General features: G+C 35.2%; 1 protein-coding gene across 2 annotated transcripts in view; it reads right to left on the bottom strand.

The window, feature by feature from the left end:
* EPC1 (enhancer of polycomb homolog 1) overlaps positions 1-10,155 on the bottom strand; it is an 88,880-nt gene that overhangs the window by 59,586 nt on the left and 19,139 nt on the right. The window lies entirely within an intron of this gene.

Below are 10,155 nucleotides of genomic sequence, written 5' to 3'. Positions count from 1 at the left end.
AAAGAAAAAGGAAAGGCTGTATTTAAAGATATTTAGATGGATGTGATAGATTAATATTTGGTTTATATTATACACGAAAACAGTTATCTCCAAGAGCTCTTTCCAGTGGAATATTTAAAAATCAGACTGTTGGGGTGGGTTTAATCAGTTTGGCAGTAAAATTTCAAATGTCCACTGAGATACAAAAATGTTCCTTTAAGTTGGCTCTTCTCCCTGGGGGCTACAAAGTAAGAATAATCACTATTATTTAATACTGGGTTGGATAGGAACTGTTATTAGCTTAAGGCACATAGGTAAACTGCTATCTTTTAGGCTGGTTTAGCTACACCTTAACTGTTGGAGAGAAGACAAGGAGAGCATAGACTGCAGTTCTCCAAAATTATCCTAAAATTCTAATATTGACAGTTCACTTCTGTGAGGCAGAGGGACTTCCATTTACATTTCCTGTAGGAAGACTAGGCACTTATTCATTCAATGAATAAACATTTATTGAGCCCTCACAGCCTTATAAGTATGCTGCTGATTACTTAGCACCCACAAGGCCCCTGGAGGAGCTTACACAGTGGGATAAAGACCTGTGGATGGCAAATGCTACACCTAAGGTGAGTGTTATGATGAAAGCCCAGGCTTTTGTGGGAACAGGCAGGAATGGCACCCAATCCTTGGGGAGTAGCTCTAATGACAGCATTCGGGGAAGGCTTTTTGGAGGAGATGATATCTGAGTAAAAGTTACATAGGCTAAGTATAGGCTAACCTTGCAAAAAATGAAGAGAAGAAAGGTATCTTAGGCAAGGGAAGCAGCATATGCAAATGAGAAAAATATGTCACAGTCTGGGATCCTCAAGAGTTGCCAACTGTATTGCAGAGTATGACCCTATTTAGCCAGGTTTAACAGTTCTGAAAATAGTGGCTGAATATTAGTATAGCAGTCCTCTCTAGCCTGCAGTATGAGATGTCTGAAAATCCTAGTAGTTGAATTCAGTTGTTGGAGGAACGTAAGACTTTATAGAACAAAATAGTCAAGTCATGAGTGAACCACCAAGGAAATGAATATATATTGTTTAACCTTCATTAAAATAACAGCCTATGGATATCATTTTGCACATCCTGCATTAGTAATAATGAGCACTGTACAACTAAGTTCCTTGTTCCCTAGAAATTCTAGAATCACCCTCCACAGCAGGTTGAGAGATATGTTTACAAATTAAGCTTGCCCTTTTTGCAGATAACATGCCTACTAAGAGACATTTTCTTCTGTACCAGTCCCCCATCCAGCTCAATGCCCTGGATTTCTGGCTTCCAGATCCTAATGGGTTCCTAAAGACCCAAAGGCTGGAGTCCCAAGCCTCTTCTATTCAATTCACTTCCTTCCCTCCTAAGGGGCAGGAGTGCAGCAATAAAGGTTCAGGTTTAATTTTCTTCAGCTTTCTTTATCCAACCAAAAGGTTCCTTTGCAGAAATGGCTAATCGTACATAGTCTTTCACTTTAACTTTTTCTATTCCCAACTTAAAGTTCCCTCTTTTTCTAAGTATCCCTAACAATGGTGATGTGAAATTCTCAATGTTACAAAAGATACGTACTAGTGTAAAGCTGAACCTTTCCTCAGAGGGAAATTCTTGGTTAGGAAAGGATTTGTAGTATTTAAAATATTTTTAATTCATGCCATAAATATTTATCGAATAGCTAGGCAACATGCAGTAGCATCAATGTAGGTGATACAAATAAAAATACTGATAAAGGGATACCCAGTTAACCAAATGAGCAGCATAAGGCAGTATGGTGAAATGCAGTGCTCTGGGAGTTCAGAAAGAAAGCAGTCAGTTCTAGCTGGGTTGATCAGACATGACAGAGAAGATAGCAGGTGATTCGGTTCTAAAGGATGACTAGGATTCCAACTGGTAATGGGAATAGAATGGTAGAAGAAAGGGTATTCATGGGAGAGAGCAACAGTATGAGCAAAAGGGTGGGAGGAGGCAACACCAGGTGTGCTTGAAGATGAGAAGGTTTATTTGGCCAGAGTTCATAGGAAACTCTGACAATAATCCAGGTAAAACTCATAACTTGCATGGAGGGAGTAGGTGTAGAAAGTAAAGAGACATAAGCTTTAATGGTAAAAATAATTATGGTATCAGTACCCTGATATGTGATTCAATTTGTTTCAAATACAGAAGTTGTGCTTAAACAACAAAAAAATAGAATGTGTCAAATGCATTGTAGTTTGCTGTTCTAATAAACCTGAAATATGTCTCTAAATATTAGTTTATGTCCAATATGTGCCCAAGTCCTATTACTTCTTCTTTGAAATTATTTCTTGGGTTTGCCTCATTATTTTCATTGCCATTGTCTTAACCACAGACCCAGCTCTCATCACATCTCACCTAGAAACAATCTCCAATCCATTGTTGAGTTATTCATTACTTCAATAAACCTTTATTAAGCTCCTACTTTCCAAGAAACTGTTAATACTCTCCTAATAGTGGCTAGTGGGAACCCACAGTAGCTGGTAAAGGCTGTGGGTCCCTGGGGATATAAAGAACACAATTCAAAATGCTCTTCAGGGTTTCATAGTGCATGCCACCAATCAATGTGCCCCAAACGTCACCTCCATCTGTATCCTCCCCCAAGTCATTTAGTTATAACTGCTCTTTATTTTGCCTTTCCATAAAGCCATTTTTTTTTTTTTTTTCCGGCATGGTTGTCAAAGCCTCATAATTTTGCCTCACTCTGTCCAATATCCATTCTCATCACTGCCTAAGATAACCTCTTCACTCTGGCTGGTAAATCTCAGCTTATCACCATCTTTAGAAATCAGCACGTCTTTATTCATTCCTTTCTATCCTCCCTGTCTGACCATCTACTTATACTGAACTGCAACCTCACATTTTTGAGGAGTGTTTTGAGGATTAAATAAAATAATCCATGTAAAGCATTTAGAATGGTCTCTGGCCCATAGTAAACAATAGATGTAAACTATTGTTATCTCTCTTTTGTGAAACTTTATGTCACCTGTTTTAAGAAACTTTCTTTGAACATTTAACCTGAGTCCTACTTTCCTAATCTGAAGAATGAGTGAGTGGTTAGGTGAATTCAAAAATAATCCTTAAGCCTATACGAAAGTTTTTCATTTCTGAACTCCTATTACACTTTCAATCAGTAAAAATAACAACTACCATTTATTGAACATTTACTATGTGCCAGGCAATACATTTAAAAAATATATTTAAAAAATATTTCTCACTTAAAAAATTTTTAATTTAAAGAAGTTCGACATTTATACAATCCATGAAGTAATTTCCCCCGATTAGCGCCCATCTGGCAGGACACAGCCATTACAATATTGACTCTATACTCTATGCTATATGCTAAATCCCCATGACTGTTTTGTAACTACTGATTTGTATTCATCCCTTCACCTTTTTCAGAAGTACATTTTAAATGCATTATCTTACTAAATTTTCATGACAGCCCTATGAAGTAATTCCTGTTAGAGAGGTTGTAAGACCTGCCTATGGTCACAAAGCTGATGAGACATTGCTGAGATTGGAATCCTTGGTGTCTGATTCCATAGTGGAGCCTGAGAAACTGATTATAAGTGAGAAGTCAACTAGAAGTGAGGGGAGATGTTGAATGTAGCTTATTCTTTCAAGAGGCTTGGCAATGAGGGGAGGGGAGGAGGAGAGAGAGGAGAGGGAGAAAGAGGGGAAGAGGGAGGGAATGTGGGGTAGAGGATGGAGGATAGGGAGAGGAAGGGATGAGGAGAGGGAAGGAGAGAGAGAGAGGGAGGGAGGTGTGTAGAGGTAGAGCTTAGATAGATGTTCAGGTTGCTGGTTTTGTTGTTTTTGAAGGTGGGAGAGATGTGGGTATGTTTGTATGCTGAAAGCAAAAAAATCATGTAAATGGATTAACTTTAGGACCCTCTTCCTCTGAGGCAGGAGGGAAGGAGGGCAAAAATGGATAGTGAGCCACTGAAGTTAACTTCTCTTTGATGAGACTATATATATATATATATATATATATATATATATGTATGTATAAAATCATGATACCAGTTTTGGTAGCAGGAATCCAGATTCTTCATTCATTCAAGCATTCAACAAATATTTATTGGATATTTACTAAGTGCTAAGCAAAGCAGTTTGTGCTGGAGAACAATGATAAATGAGACATGATCCCTATAGCCTCACAGAGCTAACAATAAAGTGAGATACTGCACTTGTATTCAATTGGGGAAATATGAAATGAATTTTTAAAAGTATGCATGCACAATGATCAACATTAAAATGTAATGAAAGCATTATACAAAAGTACTAAATACTGAATTAATATTTTCACCTGAAGTTGTCATTTTTCTCAACTTTCTGCATTTTATTTTCATAATAAGCTGTATAAAAGATGGCATCAAATAATTCTTCCAATATAACATTTAGGAAAATAAAAACTGGCAGCTCTTTAGGATTTTTCTTTTCATTTAGGAAATGTTGGAAAGTAAAGTACTGCAATTGCATTACAATATATTTAATAGAGTGTCACAGTAACAATATCTGAACTACTAATCTCTCTACAGTTGATTTATGCATGGAATTCTATACATATTATTTATGAACTATGTTTGACATAAGATAGTTGAGAAAATCTCCAAAAACAGTCTATCTTTACCTTAAAAGAATAATGGTAGATTATTAATCCTAACTGTAGCAGGATGGGCTCAAAGTTATTTCAGTTTACCTGTATCTCCAATATACACAACTAAAACGAATTGGACATGTCTGAGAAGAATTAGAAAATTTAAAAATCCACAAAATGATTCTAGCACTACTGTGATTAAAAAAAAATAATGAAATATAATACATCTTATTATATAATGTAAAATATCCTAAATTTATAGAAAATCTATTCTGAGCACATCAAGGATTTTGCCAAACTTTAGAACTCCTCACCCCCAGGTTTGCAGGGGCGGGGGCGGGGGGAGGGAAGTGGTTGAGTAAGTTTGATCATTTGTAAGACGTGCCTTTCTTAATTCACAGTTCTATATGTCACCTGATCTTTCTCTCACTACCCTCTTAGGCAGTTGATGACAACATTTTAATAAGGATACTACTAGATGAAGCTGGAGAAGTGGTGGGAGAGATAAACAAGAAATATTTGGCTCTTGAACAATAACAATGTAGTATTTAAAGAATGTCATTCATTCCAACCATTTGCCAGAAAAATAAAGGTTCATCTTAGACAATAAGAAAAATTGAAGAATTCATCCATACATATCAAAAATATTTGGTAATATCTATCTAAAATGGATTTAAATTAGTTAACTTATTTAACCCAATGATTGGCACTCACTGATAAACTACTATGTATAGCCTGGTGGTAGTCCAAGGTTGTAAGGGGCAGACAAAAATGAGAGGTTAGGGAGAGGGGAGGGAGCAGAAAAGGTAGCAACCTTTAGGTGCCTTACAATTTTGAGCCCATAAAACATACCCCTTGAGCATTAGTTTTACTAATCAATATATACAAATCAGCATGGTATAAATGGTACATGAGGGGTAAAGGGATGTAATTTAGAGAAACAAGAGAAAAAACTATTAATGAAGTAAAAATTTATGTCGAATAGTTTAAGTCAAATTTATTAGTGGGTGGTGGACAAAAAAAGATTGACAGGGAAGAGGGCGAGGGGGGGAGAGAGAGAGAGAGAGAGAGACACTATTGTGAACAGCTATTGCTTCTATGACCCAAGGAAGAAAATGATTTCTACTTTCCTTCTGAAATTTGGGGCACAGGATTATCTTTTTTATTATCTAATAAGTTAATATTAGTGAAATAAAAGTTTTACTATAGTTTTCTTTATGATACTTTCGGTAACATTGTGCCAGTTGCTTAGATAAACACTCAGAATTCAGTCCTTCCTCTCTTTCAGGGTAGAGAAGGGAAAGTGAATAATTTCAAACTAGAGGAGTGAGATTATAGGTGTGAAGAATGATTCATGGAGTGAGAGGAAGAGGGCGTGGAGAATGGAGCCCCAGGGAACACCATTCTGTAGGAGACAACAGGGGAAGAAGAGTCAGGATGAGAGCAGAGGAGAGGGTGGGAGAAGCACAGAGAGAAGCCAGGTGGGGTCAGTATTTCAAGGAAGTGAGCAATGAGAAGGACCAAAAAGAATGAGGAGATTACTGGAGATCACATCAATTACAATCTCTGTAGGATGCTGTGGGTGGAAAATGCATGGCTGAGTTGAGACGTAATTCACAGGCTGAGTGGTGCCCCAAACATGTTAATTAATCATTTCCCAGGCAAACAAAGCCATGTAAAGTTTTGAAGTGATTTCCCAGAATCCTCCTGTGATACTTGTGTATGTACTTGCTCGCAGGAGTCAGAGCACCTTGAGGATCAAAATCAACTTAGCTTTGGGACACAGCCAGTGAGTGACAAAGAGTAGCTAACATCATCAGCAACCTCATGCATTAGTTTATCAGCAGAAAACACATTGTATTATTTCACAAGTCTTCACAAAATTCTATTGGCAGGAATAAGTAAAACCTATCTTCTATGTTTAAAGTTGCAGAAACTGGAGAGAAAATACCAAACTGACTTATTTAAGCGAGTTACTGACAAGGATATAGGCCACATCTAGACCTTAGGACTTCTTTTGAATCAAGTTTCCCATAAGCCAAAATAACACAAATACCCCATGGTAGCACATATATTTATTTGTTTTTCATTTGCTTTTATAATATTGAAGTAATACTGTATATTGTTTTGTGGTCCTCACTTTTTACTTAATATCATTTGAGAATGTTCCCACCTCATTAAATATCCTTATAAGATGATTTTTTGATGGAGATAGTTATCCTATGTATGTACCACAATTTACTTAAGCTTCACTCTCTTAAAGGGCATTTAGAACACACTGACTTTTCTTTATTATAAACAACAAATAATCTTCATAGAACATTTGAAATAAAAATCAGTTTTAAATTTTCATGATTTAAGGCACAAAACATATGTCTGCTAGTCTTTGAATAATAATAGAGCCAAGTCTACACAAATTAAGGTTGGCAATTTTACTGTCAATTTGAGCTGATGACAAAAACTTGTCTTAAATTTCAATATTTCTTCCCAGATATGAGCTTAGCATTTTTCAAAAGTATGTTCCATGAAACACTAATCTAGAGGTTACATTCTGAAATGAGTTACATAAAAAGCCAATAAGCCAGGGAAATACTAACAGTTACAGTTTTCTCTGTAAAACATGTATCGAGTCACAATGTGTAGGCTTAGACAAGTCTTGAAGTAAGAAATCTATTTACCGACACTCAGCATGGTATTTTCCAGATTTATATACCATGCAACCCTTTACCATGCACTATCAACTATTACCATTAATTCTATAAAAGCACACTTTGGGAAATTCTAATCTAGGCAAGCCAAGGAAATAGAAATTTTTCTGAAAAAGTTATTTGTTTAATTGCTTTAAAAGTCTGACGTGAATTTTGAAAAGGTAAAATATCTTAAGAATGTAAATTACTATATTACCACTTCTTAAGATTTTCATCCTGTTAAGAACAGTGCAAAATAAGACATTTGGATATAAAACTGGATAGAATTCTAACAGGCACTAGAAACGAGCAGATTGCTATACTTTGGCAATGTATTTGGTATTTAATACCAAATTAACTAAAATGTTTAGCAATATTTCTTTCCAAAAGTGTCTCTAACTAAAAATATGTTGAACTTTGGTTCAGAGGTCTTTACTCTAAGTTAAGCTCCTGGAATTACAGTTTCTTCATCTGTAAAATAGGAATCATAATAGAATCTATCACCTAGGTTGTTACATGGATTTAATGGAATCATCAATGCCGAGTTTAGCATTGACCTGACATGAAAATGAAGCTCAACAAACATGAGCTATTTTTTAAGGATATTTTTATTCTATTCTATTGACTAGATCATTTTACTTTTCTGAGATTTATTATTATGTACAGTATAAAACATAGCATTGATTACAAAGGCTTTGAAACTCATAGCTGAGGATACAAAACTAAACCAAAGATTGACAAGATATATATAACTAATTTATGTAAAATATCATATTCATCTCATCTTTTGGAATGTTTTTACTTTGTTTCTATTTGGCAGTTTTGTATTTTTCCTATGTGTAAATCTACAAGGAGCACTGCTGCACTCCCCGCTCCCGCCATTACCAAATGATTAATCAGATGGTTGCCCAGTGACTGCTCAATCTCCAAATCTGGTCCTGGCTGCACAGGTTGCTACTGTTTCTCTCAGAGTGAGTGCTTTGTGTAAAAACAGTCAAATGAAAAGTAACATTTTATATTCAAAGTAGCAACATTAGTGCAGTGAGACACAGCATTATGGACGGGAAGGAATACCGGCTTCCATGTGTGAAGATCTGGATTCTAATCTAGTATCTACCATTACCAGCAGCATGACTCTAGAAATTATTTAATTTCTGAGCTTTAAGTATCTCATATACTTGGTCTAAAGAATACTTGTTCTCCCTCTTAGGCCATTGTAGAAAACAAATGAGATAATACGAATGAGATAATACAGTGAAAGATCTTTGATAATTTTAAAGTGCTATACAAATACAAGAATACATTATTTTATTTCAATTTCACCATAGTAGTTAGGAAGGACATACATATACATTCCCCCAAATATCCCACTGGAACAGAAAATCTGTGTCCTGTTCAAAGCATACACTTGGTCATAGAAGATTTGATTCCTAGACTAGGACATTTCCTTAAATAGGAAATCTTTAAGACAATATCAAAATTCACCCATTTTATTTATTTTTCACCTTATTTTTATCTTGCTATATACATTTTTTGAATTAGTCTATAGAGAGTGTCTAGCACAATATAAAAGTTTAGGAAACCTATGATAAGTTTAAATTATTTAGAGATAAGGAATGTACCTGCACTATATTTTTACAATTATAAAACTTTATAATTTTAATGTAACTTTCTCAAAATTCTTATCACCCTATTTAGAACAGAAAAATCAATAAAAATGTTTTTTTTTCCTGAAATTTCTCTACTCACTATTTCCTCCCATTTTAAAAGCAGCATTCAAAGTTTCTAGTAGGTAATAGGAAGGAGCTTTAAGAAAATAAATTGTAAAAGATGTGATATAGTGGCTAAAAGTGCTAGCTCCAGAGCCAGATGCGATTTGGCCGTGAATCTCAACTATGCTCTTTCTAAGTTCTGTAAACTTAAGTAAAATGTTAACTTCTTTGAGCTTCAGCTTCCTCCCTGATAACAACTGAGATAATGCATACCTCCAAGTATTGTTTGGAATAGATAAATAATCCACATAACCAAATTTACTGAGATCTTACCAAGTGCTGGGCGTTTGACATGCATTTTCATTTAATCCCTATGAAATCTTACCAGATAGCTTCATTGCCTGTCATTATAGTAAGAATTCAACAAGTATTAGATATTATTTCACAAAAAAAGCTGAGCCTTTTTCTTTTTCAATTACAGATGACATTAAATACTGTTTTACATTAGTTTCAGGTGTATAGCATAATGGTTAGACATTTATATAATTTATGAAGTGATCCTCCTGATTAGTCTAGTACCATGTGGCACTATAGTTGTTACAATATAATTGACTATATTCTCTATGCTATATTTTACAACTCTGACTATTTTGTGACTACCAATTTGTACTTTTTAATCCTTTCACCTTTCTTACCAAGCCCCGCAACCTCCCTTCCATCTGGCAACCATCAGTTTGTTCTGTGTATTTATGAATGTTTCTGTTTTGTTTGTTTTGTTCTTTAGAGTCCACATATAAATGAGATCATATGGTATTTGTCTTTCTCTGTCTGACTTACTTCACTTAGCATAATATCTTCCAGACATATCCATGTCATCCCAAATGTACCTTCTAGGTCCGTCCAAGTTATTGCAAATTGTAAGATTTCATTTTTTTTTTTAACGGCTGGGTAATATTCTACCGTATATATGTATCACTTCTTTTTTATCCTAGTCATCTATTGATGGACACTTAGGCTGCTTCCATACCTTAGCTATTTTAAATAACGCTGCAATGAACACAAGGGTGCATATATCTTTTCGAATTAGTGTTTCAGATTTCTTCGGATAAATACCCAGAAGTAGAATTGCTGG

The sequence above is a fragment of the Pteropus vampyrus genome, unplaced genomic scaffold (genome assembly GCF_000151845.1).
Source record: "Pteropus vampyrus isolate Shadow unplaced genomic scaffold, Pvam_2.0 Scaffold150, whole genome shotgun sequence".
NCBI lineage: Eukaryota > Metazoa > Chordata > Mammalia > Chiroptera > Pteropodidae > Pteropus > Pteropus vampyrus.
This window is presented reverse-complemented; position numbering and strand designations above follow the sequence as displayed.